The following is a 22,481-nucleotide window of genomic DNA, read 5'->3' as shown; positions in this document are numbered from 1 at the left end:
ATATGTCAGACTATGCACCAAAATTTATATATATATATAAAATATCTAAATATAATATCTGCTAATATTCTGCTTATGGCAATCTGAAATTGAATTGGTGATTTCTTTGGAAATTTTTACCTGGTTTATCAGTGTCAATTTATAAATATCTACTTATGGCTATGTGATCCAAAAGTTTCTCTGAAACTATTTCAGTGACTCCTATCCTCACAAAATGGTGTTATTTTACCTCTGTAATGGACAGTTTACCACACTATCAGAATAAAATAATGAGGCAGTTTCTACTCAGAACAAGGATGCAAAAACTAATGATTACAAAATTTTAATGTTCTGAATTGAGTGAACAAAGGTCAGCAACCTCTTGTATTACATTCCCCATTTTATTGTGTGATAGTAATTAAGTTTATGTTTGCAAATATATTGTATTTACTGTAAGCCAACCCTTTGGGGATCTCAAAAGGCCACTTTATAAAATTATTGTCACACTAATTGAAAGTCTTTGACACTAGAGGCACCAGCTTATGACAGAGATCCCTATTAAAGGACTCAGTATAGTTGGGGGGTGTAGCTGTAAGCCAGGCTCATCCAGAGGGGCAGACTGATGGGCTTGGAACAACCTCACTGCAGATAACCTTCAGATCTGATAACATGAATGGAGGCAACCAGCCTTACTTTCTAACCAACAAAACCAAAAGAGAGGAAAGAAAAATTGGTCAGAAAACTTTTAAATAAAAATAACTAAATATTTGAAAATGTCTACAAAAGTAATTTAACAAGACGGCATCTTTGTCTTCAAAGAAACACCTTCTGCTCAAATGTTCTCTTACTTTGTTTATTCTGTTAATTTTTCAGTCACTTTTCCTAAAAAATAAAATGCCTCTAATTTTGCTACAAAAATATAGATTTAACAGATTACCAGCTGTAGACACCAAGGTGAGGAAGCAAAGCTGGAAATATTTGTTTCTTGAAAAGTTGTATTTTTCCCTCTATGTGCTTCTCATGTATTACCTGTTAAAATAGTTGATTAAAAATAAATTTGGCAATATATGTAATTATATAAATATAACTGTAAATATATGATAATTGTATAAATAGCAGAATGTCTTATGTCACTAAAATATTTATTATGTCAGGACTTTGAGAACAAAATCAGATCAGATTGTAATTTTTAAGCACGTATCAGAGCATTTATCCCTACTTGGAAGAAAATGGCTTATTTTTACCACGCTAAAGAAGTAGGGAAATAAAAATGAGATATTGAAAGCAAAGGCTGAGTAGGAACGTTTCAAACTGATTTTTTTTTTCTTGGAATCATGTTATTTTCTAATTCTCTTTTCAAAAAAATTCTGTATAGTTTTTACTTTAGTAAGAACTTTAGGATTACAGTAAACAAGCAATTAAAATGGAGATTTTAACAAAAGTATTCAGAAACCAACAGAAAAATAAAAAAAACCTGTCTGAATGAAATATTTTGAAATATTTTGAAATATTTTGGTTGACCTGAATGTTTATTACTGTGACAAGGAGGGGGAGGTTAATGGATTTAAACACAAAATCAGTACTTTTCCCAAATTCCATAAGAAATCCCCCAGCCTTCATTCTAAGAAGGCTGTTTGGGATTATATGAAATCTTATTGCTGTAAAGCTATTAAAATTTGATCTAGTCATTTACACTTTTACAACTTCATGGTAAATCCTGGTCCTGGTGGGATGTAAAGGAACTAAAACCTTTATTGATTTGCTTCATTTCAAAGGCAACAGGAATGAGAATGAGGAATACAGGAATAAGACCTGCTACCACAATTCTTCCAAAGCGATAAAGTCCAGAGAGCACAAAGGGAGACAGAATAAATAGATGCAACATCTCTCATATTTTAGGCTCATGCTCCAGCAGTTGGTTTAAGCTCAGTATGCACAGGTTCACATACGGACTGGGATGTACAAAGAGAGGGGAAGCCACTGTTCTGACAGGTTGATTCCAGTTCCTCTCAGCAATGTGCTTGCTCTGAGACAATAAAATTCAAATCCTTTTGAATTTTCTTACTACATTGGCAACTTTGCCACCAACTCCCAGTATACTGAGCAGCCAGAAGGTCTGAAATGAGCCCAATAATGCACAGAGTTAATGGTAGAATGGGTTCCTGGCAATTTGTAATTCAGGAGTGATAATCATCACACTGTGGGTTGATAGGCACTTGGCTTGAGGATAGGACAGATAGGGGGAAAAAATTTGCCATTAGCAGGGCCAGACAGGCACTGCTTCAGTCCCTAGGATGCTGAAATAAAGCCCAGCAGCAGCAGCAGAAGGCATGTAGGCAGTTTGCCCTAGCACCACCTCAGACACAGCTGGCTGGATCATGAGCTCAGGAGAAAGAGCATGGAGTGGTAGCTGCAGGTGCTGAGATGTTTCCTGCTGATCTGAATTGCTGCCTTCCTTTTAGGACTGTCCAGCACCCTGGCTGAGCCCAGAGTGGTGGCTGGACAGAGCTGAGAATTGGTTCAGGTGGTTTCGCAGGAGAACAGTTTATGAAATAAAAAACTTGCAAAGGACATCTCTGCCACATCTGTTTGTGTGTCACATTTTGGAAGGTTCTCAGGAGCTGGGGTTAGAGTTTGCCTGTGTGAAGAGCATATGGCTTGATCTCACCAATGTAGAGGTCAAGAATAAGCAGATAACAGAATGCATGTCCTGTGTGTATGAATATTGTGAGAATACAGTCCTTTATATGGGAATTTGTTATATATTAACATTTTTTTTTGCTTCTGTCCAAAAGTTTGATTTTATAGAAGCAAAGTACTAATACTCATGCACTGGGGAATAAAATGTGCGGAATAGTTAATCTAAAAATTCTCAGAACAGTGGAACATGCTTCCTTCTATAAAAATTCCTGCTCTAAATCCTACATATGATAAAAAGGAAGATCCCTTTTGCCATGAAGGGATTTTCCAACTGCATAAGTTTTGTAAAATTGCTGAAATGTACCTTGACTGGAGTACATATTTTTACTATTTATTTAAAAGTGACTTGAACATATGAAGAAAAAGCCCTTTTTATGCATAGCATGATAAATATAAAACTTCTGTGAACGATGCTGAAGAAAAATATTCCTTTTATTAACTGTATCTCTCTTGGGAGGAGGGAGTTAAATCTTCACCCCCCACAACCCACCCTCTGTCTTGCCATTATATTTAGGAAAAATTACTTAAAATACTTTTAGCAAAATGTATTACAATCCTTCCTTTTACACTCCTATCACTAGAATTTAATTGCTCTATCCTGCTGCAGGGATTGGCTAATGTTTCACAGTATTTCAGAGTTTCTTGATGCCAATAGCATCTTTCTGCCATACGCAGCTTTCTTCAGGCTGCGTATGTAAAAATTCTGATGACTTTGTACAGAAAGACCGAGGTCTGGACATTGGAAATATCAACCATGGTGAATTTTTCATTCAGGCATCATGTTTATTAACTCTTAAGCCCATTCAGACAGCCCAAAATATCCTTCTGTGAATAATCAATTTTTCATCCCTTTCTATCAGGTGGCAAGAACTCAGGTGGAGAATTTTCAGTGTGCATCTTGCTGGTGAATGCAACTTCATTGGTGGTTTATTCTTTGCCTTAAATGATTCTAGGGCTTAGAGGGAGAAAGAGGGGTAGAAATGGTAGATATTTGCATGCTGTTAATTTATTACCCGTGAAAAAAGACTGAAAGCAGTTATTGGCCAGTCTGACTTTTACACAAGTAAAGATAATCAAGAGATATTATTACTCCTGTTTTGAGTATTACCTGTATTTTACATTCACATAGCTCTTAGGGTATGCCAAGGCTCTGATGTTAAGATCTAATCTACTATTTCCTGAGCAGAACCTAAAACTTAGGTTGTAAGTCTTTTACCTCTGAGCAAAAGGTGTTTTGAGGCACCCATTTAGAGCTCCAGAATTGGCTGAAATGTTTGCTACAAAAAGGTACAGCATTCTGTACACTATTTTCACTCTGAACTAGCTCTGACTGCGTACTCTACAAATTACCCAGTCATATTCTGATAATATTTTCCAAGAAGACATTTGGTAATTCCATTTTTGGGAACTTTTATTCTAGTTTTCAGGAAAAAAAAAATCAGTTGTCACCTATTCTAGGAAATATTCGCTCTCCCATGCGCCACCTTCCTAAAATAAATGTTTCTAGCCATGTGCTTTGGACAAATGTCTTTTGTTTTTCTGTGTTTTTAAAACTTTTCAATGTCATTAATCAGAGCTTATTTGAACTCAATAAAGATACAGCTCTTCTATGATACAGCACCTATGTATAATGAAGGATAAAAATATTAAAAAAAATATGTGGGTTTTTTGTAGCACCAGGAATACCATCCAAAACATAAAATACTTCTTTTTAACAGAAGAAAGTGATGGAATAAATTTGGGAGAAATATAGGTAGAATAGAATAGTTTGTAGGTCTGGGAACAATTTGATCCAATGAAGGACCAATCGCAAGGCTAGGGCCATCTTCAAGGTATGAAAAAATATCTACTGATTTTCCATCATTCCAAGTTTTGTCCAATGCCTCTCATACTTTCACCATTAGTGCCAAAAAAAGTTCTCCGGGACTTGTCTGTAGCCCAATACCAAAAGGTAAGAAGATCCCCTCTTAGATTTCTCTTTAGAGTGTAAACCAGAGTGGTCTCTGGGTCTCCTTGTACATCATATGCCTCCCATCTTGGTGGCCTTTCTTTAGACTTGCTCTTGTACAGGGAGGGCCAAAACTGGGCACAAGGCTCCAGATGAAGTTGTACAGATACTGAATGGAATAGACTAATAACTTCCCTTAAGCTGTTGCCTAAAATTTCTTTAGTAAGTCTAATATGAAGTTAATGTTCTTCATTGCAAGACTACACTTCTGACTCATCCTTAGCTTCATCAGTATCTCAGTTATTTTTCTGCACAATTGTTTTCTGTCTGGCAAATGCCCAGCCTGTTCTGCTTCAGGGGATTTTTCTGTCCCAGCTGCCTTTTCTGAATGGCAGACCTCCCCTACGGCATATCAAACTCTACCTCTAAGTTAGTCCTTGCTTTCCAAGGATGCATTCCAACTTGTCTGTGTGTACTTTTGTGGTTTTGTGTGTGTAGGGACGATTTTCAGCACTCACAAAACATGATTGATTTAGTGAATCAGTGTCTTGTGTAATAACTGTTCTATAGCCACCACTTAATTTTTTTGGAAGAGTCACTTGGAATGCTTGACCTCATCTTCATATTCTGTTCCCTGCTTCAAAACTCTGATTTGTGGATGTTCTCTCTGACTGCTTGCTGCAAGAACTCCAATTGGCTTGCCTTCTACAGGAAAAAAAATTTTTAAAAATGAAGTAAGTTCTCTGAAAAGGCATCAAGGCAAGAAACACGGCTTCTGGAAAACTGAAAGACTGGTAGTTATCAACCCAGATAAAGTTGTTACTTCAGTAAATTGACAGTATCTCCCTACATCTGTGAACTGAGTAATTAGACAGAGAATTTTGCTACACATCACATCTCATGTTGAAGATTTTTTTTTTAATTTTACAACTTGTATTGGATGTTATTTTATTGAGTGCTCTGATTACCTCTTAGGAACTTTGATATTACTCTGTTTTGGTCTGATCTCCCTTAAACCTGATGTCTGGATGCCAATGTTTTATTTATAAGAGACAGGGGCTCGATGCTGCTCCCTAGTTACTGTCTGCTTCCTGTAACCAGAGAGACTATAATAGAGGAAATGTTCTCTATGCTGCTTCAGTTTTTTGCATTCAGGGACAGACGGTTCAGAGGAGAGTGTATCTGAAGCTATGCCTCTGTGATTTGAACTGCTGTGTCTGAATCACTGTAATGAGAGTAAAACTGTTAAAAATTAAATTTCAATGGGTTCAACAGTGTGAATTCATACTATCTCTTAATATTTTGAATATTTATTAGCGAATTCTGAAATGCACTGCTAAGACTTACTCTGAGAGACATATCAGAATGCTTGCTGACATCTGATACTGTCATACAGGACCCCAGCGTCCCTAGTGCACCAGAAAACACATGCCTTAAATTAGAAGGAACACGTAGTTCATGTGGTTGAGAAAACTTTGCAAAGGATGTCTACTGAGCAAATGTCACTTCTCTGAGCATGAAATCCTCTGGATAAGTCAGGTAATTGAGAGACATTATCACTAGTCAAGATTTCAAAATAAAAGACATCTACTTTATTCTGTCTATGCTTTGGAAGCCAATCCAGTAAAACTGGATTGCCAAAATTTGTGGTTCTTTTTGTGCCACAGTTTGGTACTATAGGCAGATGTTTCCCTGTCAAAGAGTGGAACTGAAGGGAGCCATGTCTCCTGCTTTCTCAGTTTGGTCCTACATAAAATGCAAATAGAGTATACAGGGAAAGTGTAGAGAGTTTCAACCCTCTTTCTATTTCATTACATGTCAATTTTATTATATGGGTAAACTAGTAGATACTTTTTTTTGGTCCAAAGACTTGATTCAGTTGCTGATCTAAAACTCTCATATTTCTTCAGAACTGGGATCTGTTTCAATTTAAAATACTTATCAGCACTGAACACAAAGTAATGAGATTTCTGGAAAACTAGGAATTGCCTTGCAGTGAGCTGAAGGCTTAGAAAGAATGCAAAGAGGAAGAAAAATGAAGAATTTGTAAAGGAAATTAGCCTCATGGTTGCTTTAGTACTCTTTTACCTTCTGCTCCACTGCATGAGGTCCATTTTGTGTGATGAGCCTGCAGAAAGGGCACAGGTGGCTGGAAATGGTGTTGCAGTTGCAGTGTGGGCGTAATCAGAACTCATCACACTAACAAAGAGCCATGCCAAATGCCTCTCCAATAAGACTTAATGGCTGTGTATCTACATGGCTGACCACACTGATGACTAGAACAAACATATAATTGGGCTGTTTTATGAAGTGGAGGGTTATATTCTCTCAGTGCATTCCTGAACCATGAAATGCCATTTACTAGCCTCACATCCCCAAGTGTTTCCTTTAGTCACTTCAAAAGTAAACTACTTTTAAGCTTCCTTTTGGTACTATTTACTGTTGTAATAAACTCAGCTAGAACTCAAATGCCTACCCTTCAATGCCAACCTCTACCCTATTTATGAGGATGAGCACTGTCTTAATCTTGTGTTCATTAAACATTGTTCTTTCCCCGATCTTTCAGCACTTGATTTTTCTGGGATTCATGGTTCCCTGCTGTAAAGAAGAGCAGAAATAGGCCCATGAGGAAAAAAAAAAAGATTAACCTAGAAGTCATAAAGAGTAGAGTGAAAGAATATCATTCTTGGATTATAAAGAATAATCATACTAGCTGGATGAAGAGAAGGATTTGTATGGAATTCCTGCAGAAATGCCTTAATTAGTGACATGAAATTGCCAGCACAGGAATCATGATTATGATGAGTCATTTACATGGATAATTTTACAATTTTCCACTTGGAAAGCTGTGACTGGTTTAGTTCCACAAAATGCAAAGTTAGGACCAAGAAATATAAATCCTAACAATGAAAAAAAGTGAAACTGGAAAATAGTGATTCTGATGAGGATTCTGTGTTCATAATGGATAATCCACTTAAGCTTCAGATAAAAAAAAGTGATTCTTTTCTACAAAAACAGGAAAGTTTTGATCAAAATATGCGTGACTTGTGCTTATTGTGCTGATAAGCTTAATTCTGCAATGGTGCATTCAGCATGGTTGTCCACATTTTTCAAAGGACATTGAAAAGAAGAACAGAAATAATAGCTTAAAAATGTATTACACAGAATATTAATGAGTTTTATTTAGATTGTCAAAGAGAAGACTAATGGGACACAATTACAGTTTTTCTTTTTTCACAGGGAGAAATTATAAAGTCCTTAAAGGCAGTTCATTCTGGCAACGAACATATAGTTGGAGTTTGAAGCCAAATTATTTTGAATAGAAATAAAAGTTGGCAGCTCAAAAGATGGTTTCTCGATCTTCATGGATAGCTGTCTGTGAAGCAAATATTTTCTACAATATGTCCTTTCTATTTTATTATCCATTTCAACCTTTTTTTCCCAGGCAATAGTTAGTAATCCTAGAACAGTGCTGACATTTATTTTCTTCTAATGTATTTGTGTATTTTCAAAGGAGGAATTCTTAGCCTTACCATAAGATTTATGATGCCCAGAATGCAGCAACTGGATGGTTACTGCACAAAAATATGTACACTGTCATTTATCTTTAAACATTTTGGGAAACACTGGAGGGTGAAACATTGCATAAGTTTATTGATGCTGTCCATTTCTATTTTCCAGAAGAGCCTGCAATAGGTTTTTAAATCATACTTGGAAAATGGTTCTGGAGACCCTGGCCATGACTTTTCCCATGATGGACTTCATTCCAAATTTATTGGCCACTGACTGTCGGGAGCTGGGAGTTAAAAGGATTCATAGGACTATGGACATGGTCTTGCACAAAAGTATAGACTTCTCCAACTTCACCCAACAGGAGTTAAACCATGGCAGGGTCATTCTATTCGACATCCAAAAGAGTTTCTCACACAGCTGGCTGCCTCATGGTTAAGGTTAATTTGTCCCAGCACTCTGACATCATCTGTCTGTCCCAGGATTTCTAGCTGACAATACCTGGAACAGTCACAGTTTCAAGGACTTTAAGAAATCCTTGATTATATTCACTTTCTCACATAAATATAGAATGACTATACTCAGCTCACTGGAGACAACATCTCACAGATGCTGCTGCAGCCATACAGTGAAGTCTGCAGTTTCTGTATACTCTACAGTGCCTTTGTTAGGTCAAGAGGGTTTCTGGGCAGCAGGCTACATTTATCCTGTACAAATGAGCAAGATTTGGAGCAAAATATATATGTGTGAACACCTCAATGGAAGGTGGTGTCTGTTAGTGATACACCACAGTCCTCTGTGTGAAAGCAAAGAGCTCCCCTGAAGTATTCATACATATGCATCTAGGTGTAAATGATGCAATACACACAGTAGGTATGAACCGTGGCACAAAACTCTATTATTTTAGAGTTAGATATTAATAATAAATCAAATTTTCTTAGTGTTTCTGCATGATCTGGATGACAAATTCCAGGGGCCTCTTTCAGCCTCTTTCACCTTCTTTTAGCCTTCATTCTTTGGAAATGTACAAAATGTTTCAAAAGACAACAGTGATGTTCGTTCCCTCTCCACATTCCATTACACCTTTTCTATGATGATTCTGTTATTCCCAGTGAGGAAAAGACAGCAACAAATGCTGGAAAGAGTAAGCCAGACATGAATTTCAGCGTGTGATACTCTTTGGCTTTTCTCAGAGACAGCTTCCCTCTTAGCAGTGTGAGATTGAACCACCCTCAGTTTTAGGTCCTTCCATGCCAAGAAAATCACATAGAATGGTTTGGATTGTATGGGACTTTAAAGATCTTCTAGTTCCAACCCCCTGACATAGTCAGGGGACCTTCCACTAGACCAGGTTGCTCAAAGCCCCATCCAACCCAGCCTTGAACACTTCTGGGGATGGGGCATTCAGAAGTTCCCTGGGCAAACCCTTCCAGTGCTTCACCATCCCCACTGTAAAGAATTTCTTCCCAATTTTTATCTAAATCTACCTTCTTTCAGTTTAAAGCCATTGCTCCTTGTCATATCACTACATGACCTTGTAAAAAGTCCCTCTCCAGCTCTCTCTTAACCTCATTTAGGTACTGGAAGGTGCTATAAGGTCTCACTGAAGCCTTCCCTTCTCCAGGCTGAGCAATCCCAACTCTCTCAGCTGGTCTTCATAGGAAGTGTGCTTCAGCCCTTGGATCATCTTTGTGTCTCTGTCTGTACTTACTCCAAGAGACTCAAATGTACAAGCTCACAAGTTTAGTGCTACCACAGTGACCCTGCATGGGGTAACTGAGGCATCCTTGTCATGCTCCAAAGGCACAAGGCTTTCTTGATGAAGCAATATTTTCTGTTTCATGAAGTAACATGAACTGGGAAAAAAGATAAACTTTTGAGAACCCAAGACTGTATCTCTTTGGGATTTGTCTGCTTTTGGTTTTATTGACTTAATAAACTGTAATGGACTGATATCCTTAACTCATCAATAGTGCAATATTCTGCACTGTAAACTGCCTGTAAACACAGACCTGAGGTAACTGAACCCAATTCTTCTATTGTTCTCTGTTATAAATTAAATTAAAATGGAAGACTACATTCCCCAAACATTTACTTCTAATTTCTTCTGTGAAACTGAAATGAGATATAAAGACTGCTTAGGTGATTTTGTACTATGACTTGATTCTTTCTTAATCTCATGGGTAGATAAGTAATTCTCTTCATTATTAACTTTTAATTCCAAAATGCTGTGGCTGAACCAGCTACCTTCAAAAGGAAAATGTGTTTTAATGCTTATTTGTTTTAAAAAATACTTTTATTCTTTAGACAGTATTCTGTCATATTAGACTTGTGGTTGTTATCTGTCACTAGACTAGATTAAGGGTTGTATCTTAAAAGTATTTGAAGTACTGAAAAATATTTCTACTTTAAAGTTTAGTCCAATATCAGAATGGTTTTGAATGCTGTACCCATTTCTGAGGAACTCTGCATTGTTCTGAGAATTTGGTAACAGTGTCAATACAGCTTTTATTTGGTAGGAAAGACTGATAAATTCTAGAGATTGCTAAAATTCACAGCTTCCAAGAGGAATCTCATTACGGCATTACAGCAAAATAGGCACCAATCACTGTGTACTTCCCCTGCACCAGAACCCAGGAAACCTCTGGCTACCGTGCAAGGAAGAGGAAATACATATTCCTCAAGAGTGGTGGTTGCTCACGGAGGGCTGGCTCTGCCTTGCAGCTCAAGTGTTTGCATGTGGTGGTGGAGCAAACCCTCCTCTGCATACATCTGAGCTCTGCTGCTTCCCAGGCTGTGCTGCTGCTCTGCGATGCAGCCTTGTGGCCATGACCAACCCTCTGGGAGCTGAGCTAGATTTATTGGGAGAGTAGCCACTTTGGGTGCCACCTGGGACATCAGAGGTCAGATATTATAAAAACAGATGCTCAAATGAAAGGAAGAGAGAAAGCTAAGTCTAGATTTTAGGTGAGAACAGTAATCTCGAAGAGTACAACCACAGAACAGAAAATGCAATAATGTCTTTTTCAGCCTATGTACAAAATCAGAATGTGTGAATGTTCTTTAGAAACAGCCAAGAGGGTAACAAAACCTTAGACATAAAATGTGTGTTTAGGGCCACAATATTCTGACAAACACGTGTACAATAGTCTAGCTTTTAAGAGGCAAATATTTTCTTCCTACACTGCCTTTTGCAAAATGCATTTGAAGGTATCAAATGCCAAATTATTCAATTATATTCACAATAACAACTATATTTGCTATTTTAAAAATAAAATTCTGAAGCAAACAAAAAACATAGGGACTTTTTTTGTCTTTGATTTCAGTTTAATTTTTTTCTCCTCTTGCCTGAATGTCTGTTGATCATTGTACCTGGAGGAATACTGGGTAGCTGCAAAGACATTCCTGTGCAGTCATTACATCCCCTGTTTCTATACATCTTTTCTGTATGCTTTTTGGAGGGTTCGGAATGATTAATTCTAACTGTCTTGCATAAAAATGAAATGTTCCCAGAAAACTGTGTTTTGAAATTGCATGTCTTTTTTTAAATGGAAATATATTTCACGTTCATCCAAAGAATAGAAACAAATGCTACCTAATATATGACTTTCACTGAAATTAGATTTTGCTTGAAGCTTAAACACATCCAGTAAACTCCTGACATATGCTTATAGAAGTAGAATTATGTATTAAACTTAAGATATAATAGTAAGTTACAAGATTAGAATAAATTAAAATTTTTTGAGGTCTCAGCTGAATTCAACATTTTCTGAGGACTCAGCTGATTTCTGTGTCTATGGACTGGTTTGGGCTCTCAAACATTTAATATTCCTCTTTGAAATGTATTAAAGTTAGATATCATTGAAGAGATAACTTTCATCTCTGCCTCACAGTAAGAGAATGTATACTCTACTTTTCTTGAATGGGTCCTTAGAAAAATAATTGCCATCATTAATTGATCTTTCAATATTTTTTAGCAGTGTCCTAGTTTTTAAGAAGCATCTTATGTTCCTTTCTATCTTTTGATCCTGCCTTTGACAGAAATGGTCCAAATATTAATAGTAAAATGCTGATTTGCATAAAATAAAAGCTTACTAGTAGTTTAGTTTTAGGGCTGTCAGAGAAAGTGAAAATTAAAATAGCAACTTTTTTAGTATTTAAGTGAGTGAGGAGAGGATTCATTAATCAAGAGAAGAGTCAGATATAAAAGACACAGAAATAGCCCACTGATTTATTTTAATTTAAAAATTCTTCCTCTTTCCAGCATACATGACTTGATGAGGACTGGTTGTGAGTAACCATACAAAAATAGAAAAGTATAAAGAAATTGCAAATGAAATTTAGAATCAAGATCACAACTATTTCAAATTTTTTACCTTTAGAGACTTCTTACCTGGAATAATATATGTCAATTGCACCTAATATCTTCCTGCAAAATGCTGACAAGGAGACAGTCTCATAAATACAGCTTGATTTTCCAGAAGTTTAATGGATCCTCAAACTGAATCATGAATAGTTCTGCTTTCCTGAATGAACTATTCTGTTCAAAGGAAGAGCATGCATGTCTTGGTTTCTAAGTTCTTCAGTCTTGTTTTCCTTCAACTCAGTTGTAGTCACTTAAGCATTTAAGAAAGAGAAATAGCTCACAAAAGGCCTGGGTTGCCCTTCCTGTTGACCCTGTTCTCAAGGGTTTCTCTGTCATCTTACAGAACTCATGTTAGGACCTTAGTTCAGAAGGTAAGAATCCAAACTTTGCCATTTTTTTATTCCCTAGTTGCTTGGGGTTTTGGTTGTTTTTTTTTTTTTTTTTTGCCAATAAATTATTTTCAATGATGATATAAGGATGTAAGATCAGGAGTGCAAATTATAATCTTTATGTAGTTAACACTTTGAAGTCTACTAGTAGTAGTAGTATTGGTCTGTAAAGCATTCTTTATACACATGCTAAACTGAGTTTCTTTTCAATAATAATTTTAGTGGCAATAATGAAAATAGTGTATTGATCTTGTATATTGCTTATCACATAAGAAAATAAGATGGTTTTTTCTGAGATTTTTCTTTAAATTAGGTTTTAAATCAGTTTATTTTTGTTGAAAGGTAGTTTGGACAGTAAAGTTACATTTTAATTAGAACACTAAGAGCAACTTGTCTTTTATGGGCAAAAATCAATAATACTGTAGTTGAAACACAAAGTGATATTTTTAGGCCTCCTGAACTTAAAAAATTACATTTACATCCTTTTCATAATATGTCCAAATGCCATTTTTAAAACTAGTGCATATTGAAATTTAAACAATTCTTTATGATAAGGAAGGTTATCTACTGAAAAAAAAATTAGAATGATCACATACTGAGCAAAATGTATTTCATAGTGATGGAAAGAGAACTGAATCTTAGTATTTCAAGGAAGCATTAAGTAATATTTATATTCCATTCCATCTTACTACACTTCAGTTTTACTAGCTACATTAACATAATGCCTAATACAGTACATCCACTGCATCAAAACTGATAATGTGCATGTCCAATGTAAGCTTAAACGCTAAAATTTCTCATTTCTTTCTCAGATGGCTCTAGACATCAGTTTGGGCAGCTGATTTATTATTCAAATATCATCTTTCATAGATAGACATGTTTTAATGCGACATGCTAATGTCAGAGAACCTTAAGTATTGATATTTGCATCCTCACACACAGTTTTTAAATGTCCTTTAGCAAGATAATTTCCTGAATCCCAAACTAGGATTTGCAGACAGACACTTTAGTTTAGAAACATGTACATCACAGCTTATATTTTTGTTATTTCAGGTCAAAAAAAGGTCAATAATTCTGCATTTTCTGACATAGACACCTTTCATGATTGATGGTTACTGGTTACTGCAGTGACTTATTATTTTTGTGAAAGTATCCCAGCTTCTTCTTGGGATATCTTTGAAGATTCTGTGCATGCAAAAACGCTGCTCACTAAGCAGGATGAGGAATGGAAATACTTCTTCATTAGTCAAATACCCCCAGAGTATTGGTTTCCTCTATTAGGATACTGTAAGGATGGCCTTGCTCTTGTTTGTGCAACTGAAGGGTAATGGAGTCAAGAAAGAAGCATGGTATAAGCTGAATGAAAATCAGAAACCCTTTCTCTATGAAAACAGAAGAAACTAGAGACATAAGAAAATGCCTGAAATAGTTTTAGGATATCAAAAGTAACTTCAAAGTGCTCAGGTTTTTCAAGACCTTCACAGAAAAAATATTTTTTTTACCAGAATCTAGTTAAATCACAATTTCTTGAGATAAATAGAACAAATTGTTACAAAACCCCAGGAATTCCTGCTCTCTTATTGGTTTATGTTTTCCTAACATAAACAAAGTTGTGACTGGATTTCCTCTTTAAATAATTTCATCAGTGCACAACATAGGAATGTGGTTTCCAGAGCATCACTTTCCATCAGATCTCTGAACATCTTCTGTGGGCAGGTTTTACCACTCCTGCTCTTTCTTTGAGAAGAAGGGAAAATCATGTCCACTGGGTCTGACAGAAGGAACTTGCAAAGAACTGACAAGGCCAGTGGCTCCCCAGTAGGATTCCTGAGGGGAAGGGCAGTTAAGGCTGGTGGTGCCCCCATGGTCTAAACTCCTGTCCTTGTCATTGTGGTCACTCAAACACATTTAATATGGATTTTCAAAGAATTATACTTTTGCACTGTAAAACATGCATGCCAAACAAACCTTCAGGAGCATCTTCTGCCAATAAATCTGTCCTTACTTTCTGCAGTTTCTACCATATGCAGTTACAGCCTACCTTGAAAGTTGAAAATGTTTGACAGCCGAAGTTTTGTTCATGGGAAAATTACTTTATTCTGAATATGTAATGGTCTGTCAGATTATTTCAATTTGTTCTGGGACAGAATACACTTGTCTAAGGACCTCTAAAACTTAGTGTGCTGAAAAAGGTTTAGGCATTTCTATACACTAAATATTGTATTAGAGTTAGCATTACTTTTCTGTTAGAACTACACAGGACAAGTTACTATCAGCTTATTTCTTTACAGTTTCTCTTTGAAGGAGTTGAATCTCAGACTGAAAGCTCTTTTTATGCAGGTAGTTTACCTGAGCTGTAAATTCTGGACTTTGAACAGGAGCACGGGTTTCTTTTAAAATCAGTCTGTGGTGGTCTTTTATCACCCTCTTAACTGCAGCATTCAATTGCCTTTCTCTGTCACACTAAGTGAAGTAATCAGCACCCATCTCATCACAAGTTCTTCACTGTAATGGAAGAGATTTTTCTTCTCTAGATTTACATAAGAAGTTCCTGACTCGTTCCAGTTCCCAGCAATCTCAGACAGAACATGCTGAACTCAGCTGAGCCCTAAGTAATATTTATGGATAATATACCAAACTGTTGTTGGTATATAATAATTTCCTAGGGCCTGAATATTTGTTGGTAAATTTTCATTCTGTTAACCAAAACCTTCAGATTTTTTTGCAACTTGATGCTATTTATAAAATGTTGCCTCAATCAGTCCAACCAACTAGTTGTGTTGTTTGCTTGCCAGATTTCTACAGGAACTTCAACAGCAGGGCTACTTGATTATGTTTCACTTGTCCTAATCAAAAGGGTTCAAAGTGTTTGAAATAGATTCAGCTGATTACTTCAGCTGGATTCTATAGAGTAAGGCTAAAAATAATTTTGCGATGCTCACCTCATTTGCACTGTAGATAGTGTAATTCTGATTATGGAAGGAAAGAGGTTTTGTCATAATTTTGAGCATAAAATATACTGTCTCTCCATCTCTTATAGTCATAGTCATATTAATATGTACCATCCACATTTTCCTGGTTTAAACATATAATCCAGTTGAGGCAGCTATCATATATAGATTTCAATAAATTCTTTAGAATAATTCTTTCTAAGAGTTTAGGATAGCTCACTGTCCAATCTAGGTAATAATTTCCTGCACTTGACACGATGTATTTGACTGTTTCATTGCTATTCTTTAATTCCTTGGTAACTGGCAGAATATAGCATACCAGAAAATATAATAAATATGCTGCTGCATTTTGCAGTAGCAGTAGCATCATATAGAGCATTATAGTATTTATCCAATATTGACAAATTAAACGGAATGTATAATATTGCTGAGAAATGCTCTCACAGCTTCTCTTTCAGCAAGTTACTCAGCAAGGAGATTTGTTTTTCTAAAACAGATTTTTCCTTAAGAAACAAAAGAAAATGTGAAATGCATACATACATGTTTTTCTTACATCCTAAATGGTTTTTATTTCTTACAGAGAATTTAGTCAAAGTGACTGAGACCTTTGCAAACAGAGAAAGGATGGTATTTGCAGATACATTTACCTCAGGACAGCAGAATAGCAGCCTTGAGTTTACTGTTGGACAGCCATACTTGTTGGGACTTGAAAGAAGAGGGAATAGAATAACAATGACACCACTCTCCCTAGCTACAAAGTGAGTTGCAACTCTTCCCTCTCATCTGAACATATTCACATCTGAGTTTCTCACATATCAGCCGTTCATACCCTGCCTTTTTGTGGTACATGACTTGAATTCTGTGAATGTTTTCTGTTGCACGTGGGCTGCTCCTGTAACATGGATAGAGTAAACATGTATCACTCAAACATCAGTCTTCAGATCTCCACTGATGAACTTTCCCCAGACTTCTCAATAAGTCACGTCTCCTGCTCTCACAGGTTCTTTACACTGGTTTCTGACCTTAACTACGCAGGTGGCTGTTCCATGCCAGACTAGTTCTCACTCCATCAGCAACTTCTGCCTCTGACATGTTGGTATGTTTCAGATACCATGACGGTAAACAGCATAAAAAAGCTGATCTACGAGAACTGGTAAAAATCAATTGCTTTCACCTTTCTTTTTGCTGCCACCGTTGTTCGCAGCTGACTCACAAGTATTTATGCACTTAGGTATGGAAACGATCTTGTCCATATCCTGCAAGATTGCTCATTACACAAAGCAGATTTTACCTTACCTTGGCTTCTCAAACCCTTTTTGAGTGTGCTGTTAGTGGCAAAATCTGCCACTTGAGATAATGAGCCCCTCAGGGAAAAGCGTCTGATAGTGTTTACTGTCAAAGAACTTAAATAGATTGAGCCTATTTCTTACCTCAAAGCACAAAGGTGAAGTGATGACATTTTAGTCAGGAAATGCTTCTCTCCATCAACTTGCTGTGGCTATAATCAAACACTTATAAATCATGTCAACAAAGTGCAAATCCAGCATTCAGAGTTACATAAGGGCATGTAGATAAACTTCTATTTTAGCACAAAAAACCATAGATCTGAAAGTATTATAAGGCAAGTGAGGAAATCACTTTATTGCTAACCATAGTCCCATGCCCAAATCATTCTAATACCAATTCACGCTTTTATCCTTAATGCAGAAAACTTCTTTGACAATATTCTAATATTACACATGCTCTCTTGTTTTGTACAAGTAAGTGCTGCTTCAAATTCCCTCTGTCTCAAGCCACATGCCCATATGAATTACTGTCTCAAAATCTGACTACAAGATTTATCAAAATATTGCAATGCTTCAGGTCAGAAGGAATCTCTGGGAATCACAAAGTCCAATCTCCAACGTCAGGGCAAGGTCATCTTAAAAATAAGAATTAATTCTAAATTACTGTTGGAAACTGGACTTGATGTTTGTCTTTTCTCAGTCTTCATGTCTCTTCTCTGGTTTAAATGGCCTTTAAAAAAAATATAGAGAGCAACCTTCCAGTGACATTGGTCAAATTCAACATAGATGCATTTGATTTCCTGCCCATTTCTTCAGTGCTCTCTAACTGATCCTTCTGTATATGAGTGTCCACATGCTTCTGCAGAGATTTCTTTGTTTCAGATATCAAAGCTGTGCTTCAAGACAGAAAAATGTGCATAAAAATTTACATTTTCTCACCATATATGCAGTCTTTAAGTAATCTTCAAAAATCATTTGTCACATTTAACATAACTTATGGATTGTTATTTATATTTGTGACCAATGTACTATATTTTGAAAATAAGGGAACCAAGTGCAGAATTGTAATGACTGACATTTTCTCATTTGTAGATTAAAATTGCTAAATGAGACAATTTGCAATATCTTGCCCAATTTGTAATGGTTCAAAGAGACACTGTCTTGAGCTTAATGCTTTTCAGGCTAGGAATATGTTATTTAAATGATGGAGTTTTTTCCTGTATTTGGCTACTTGCAGCTGAAGAAGGGTAATAGAGTTAAGAAAGCAGCATGGTATAAGCTGAATGAAAACCAGAAACCTTTCTCTGTGAAAATAGAAGGAACTAGAGGTGTTTGAAAACTCTAATCACAAGCTATTTTGAACTGAAATTTTTAACAGTGTTGAGCTGAATTCTATACACACTTCTATTGGCACAGAAGAGATAGCTTACAGCAACAAATAACTTTTTGAAATGTTATACAAACATGAATAAATATGCTACTGCTATTAATTTTCCAGTGTTTTGAGATTTTTCCTGTACTGATATATCTTTAATCAGAATTAATTTCATTTAATATATGTAAAGCTACAGTATTCATTATATGTAGGATTATATTTGGAATCTGTAAGATGTTTCAGTTCAGTTGTAATAAGTTTCTCTTTCTTCAAACAGAGTAAACTGCCTTTTTAAATCCATGAAACAAACATTTGAGCAGGAAATATTACAAAAATGCTCCCCTAGAGGAAAACCAAACTTATTATTTCCTTCTTGAAATGGATTTAATTTCACAATGGAAAGAGATGGTTTATGGTTATTTTGCATTTTTGGTATAGAACAGAAAAGTTTTATGAAAGCTTTCTTTTCATTTTTCAATTCCTTAAAGGGCAGAAAAGTACAGAGAAGCTACAAAGAAATCAGTTCTGAATATTTGCACTTTTATCCATAGCTACTTTATCAAAATCTCAAAGGTGACATCAAGGGAGTAGACAAAACCCTTTAGTTTTTAGTTCTATATGTATTTCCTATTTCATCTTAACATGAGATTACTATCATTTTATCTTCTGAGTTATCTCTGCTGTAGCAAAAAACCCATAAACTTTGTAAACACCATGCATACATAAGATATTTTCTTAAATATTCTGTGGTTTAGATAGGAGGTTCCTCTTTTTTTTGGTAAGATAGCAAAATAGATAAGTCCATACTGAAAGTTTGTATTGTTACTGAAAAGACAAAGCATAGATAATTTTCTACACTGACAAGTATGCTTAGAACAAATTTTGTCCCTCTAGCACAGAAAAATTTCTGAATAAGTGACTTCTGAAACAGAATAACTAAGGTGAGACAAAGAATCCACATAAAATTATAACTTCATAGTTGCATCATTTTATCCCTTCAACCTGCCCACCAATTTCTCTATGCAATGAATGCGGTCATTTTTGAAACCCTTATTAAAAATGTGCTTCAAAGATGAATGTGGCTGCAGAGGAGAACAGAACACTCCATTCTTGCAGCTACCTTGGGGTTTGTTACACTGTACAAATTAGTATGCACTGCAATTTTGTGGTGAGTTCGTAAAAAATAGGGATTAGAGAAGCTATATTCTAAATGCAATGTAGGTCCATTCAAACTCAGGTTTGCAAATACACATTTTTCAATCAACATTTTTTCCACATAATTACACTTAATTACTATTTGTAAGAGCAAACAGAATACAATGGAGAGACATTAAACGCTGGCTCTGAAACGCACAGTTTGCCAATTACAGGTTGAAGCAAATTTTAGGCTGCAAAATTCAAATCTGGACTTTAAAAAGGAGCTTCACTGATGTAGCTTCACCACATAGATTTGTAAGCTTCTATCAAAACGTTTCTTTCTCTTTTTATCAAGAGCAGAGAAAGACACAATGCACAGAGTCATATAGTATGTATGGATATATGATGTGGACCTGTTACGACTAAAAATGTTACCCAGAACTGTGTGTGTGTAGAGATTGCAACCTTGGGTTCATTGAATTTCATAATACACAAAGACTTGGAAGCTTTTATCATCTAAATTTCCCTATTTTGTTACAAATTATCAAAAAGCCACAGAAATCATCACTAGAAATTATACCACAAATGAATAAAGCAAATATATCTAAATATATCAAGCTGTTACAAAATACTATCAGCAATTAATGATTAATCAATAGCAATCAATAGCATGGCAGTGGTCAATAACAGAAATAACCAACCCTAGATTAACAACCAATATAAGTACAGAAACCCAGTAGCTGTATTACAGTTTACAATAAACATCATATAAGCAACTTATCATAATGACAATGCAAAGACCAATTTTGGCATTTTATAATAATATAAGAGGAGATATGCTTATGATAGCTTACTTATGTGGATATATATAGTACAGGTATCAGTCAAATTCGACAGATTTCAGGAGTGAAACCATCCCAAAGAGGGGGACAAATCGGTCCCGAAGTTTGATCCAGCCATCCCACAGGTGTGAGGACAGCTCAAATTGATGCCAAAGTGGGATTACAGGGAACATAATGAGATAACAGAGTGTCTCTTCCAAGGGGGTCTATGTCATAGGGTCCAGAGTCATCTGGGCACTCTCAGTGCGAATCTGAGAGCTGGCAGAAAATTCATGTGAAATTAAACTGGCTTAGAAAAATAAAAGTATGTGTGACATAGAAAACCAGAGAAAACTCAGTGAAAAAGCCCTCTATTTTGGCTAAAAAAATCAGTTATTTTTATAGTCTTGAGTCATAAGAGTAGTGTGTAGGATAACACCACTTCAAGCAGTCAACATGTTGCTAATTTCAATTTTTCATTTGTAACAGTCAATAATTAAATGATTAAATTGTGCTTACAGTTCTTCCAGACTAATTTTATTTTCCCAGGCTGCTTCTAACTTTTCAAATGTTAAATTGTCATTAGAGTTTCTTGGGTTTCTTTATTCATGGTACCTCAGGATATCTCTGGATCCTTGATATTTCATCTATGCTTCTAAATTACCAGATGCACTTTTTAGGGAAATTTCTGGTTCACAGGTCAAGTTCCCAGGGATCCAGCCCCCACTTTGGCAGGCAATTTGTCTGACTGTTTTCCAGGACCCATTTTCTTCTGTTCCGTAGTTTTCCCTTTTTAAGCAGGCCATCTTTATGGCTGCTCACGCTAAAACTGCAGCAAAAAATATTTGCTGTCATGTAGGCTGTTGGGAAACTATAACCATAAACACTCTTTACAGTGCTGATTAGCCACGTTGACATAAAACAATTTGAATGGTGCAGAGAAGATTTACTAGGGTGTTCAGGGAATGAAAAAGACAAATAATGTGGCCTATGTAACCTGAGAAAAAGGATGCTAAGAATGACTCTGGCTGGGCAAGCACCAAAGGAGGAAGACAAGAACTGAGAGACAACACAGACACAAAAATCCAATAGGTCCTGAAACAAACTGGCAAGAATATTTCTAATGATTGATAAAGGAGGTTTCAGAAAAGCCTTGCCCCGACTGAAGTGGAAGTTCAATGGAAACAATCATGCAGCCTTTAGGAATGCATCTGAGAGCTTGGAAGCTCTAGGAGCAGTTTGTCAAGGGTCTTCCCAGAATCATGGATTTGCCCACTGAATTGGAAGAAAGATTATGGATCCAGTTGTGTGGAATTAATATTTGCATGATTAACTAACTCTTTGCTGGTGACTTATTTCTGAAAATTTACACTGGTAGAAATGAGGCAGAACAGTTCTGTTAGACACAGATTAAGTTCTATGCAGAGGACAAAATAATTCTTGCCTTCAGAAGAATGCTGTTAACTTAGCAGAGAACATTTCTCTCAGCAACCTGCAATGGGCATGGAAATGATGTGATTGTGTTAAAGAGAAGCACCTCAGAAAAAAAAAAAAGAATAAATATTTGAAGTGCTGTTATGCTGCATTTGTAATGTTTGATATTATTGATGTTGTCCTTGTGTCCCTCTGTCTGATTTAGTAAAAGGCTGGGTAAGAATAGTTAAAAATTCATCATTTGTTACTAAGTTGATTCAGCATCTACTAAGGTAATTACAAGCTATTTGTTGTTCAAATGCCCATGATTAAATAGGAAACTTTTCACCTGAATTGTTTTGTTTGCCTTAAGTACTTTATGAAGTATGATTTAAATTGATGTAGGCTGAAGTTACTGATTAAAATTTCTTGTTTGGTTTTATTTTCAGGAGAAAGAAAGATTTCTGATAGTATATTAGGCCCAAAACAATCTTGAAGAAGAATGTGTCTATTACCAAGAGATGCAGTGTTGCTCTTATTTTCCATCTCTTGCTCCCCCTCTTCCCCAGAGGAGCTAATGGGAAAAGGCATTCACAGGTCCTTTAA

Source organism: Camarhynchus parvulus, chromosome 3, assembly GCF_901933205.1.
Source record: "Camarhynchus parvulus chromosome 3, STF_HiC, whole genome shotgun sequence".
Taxonomy (NCBI): domain Eukaryota; kingdom Metazoa; phylum Chordata; class Aves; order Passeriformes; family Thraupidae; genus Camarhynchus; species Camarhynchus parvulus.
The sequence above is the reverse complement of the archived record's forward strand: the minus strand, read 5'-3'. Positions refer to the sequence as shown.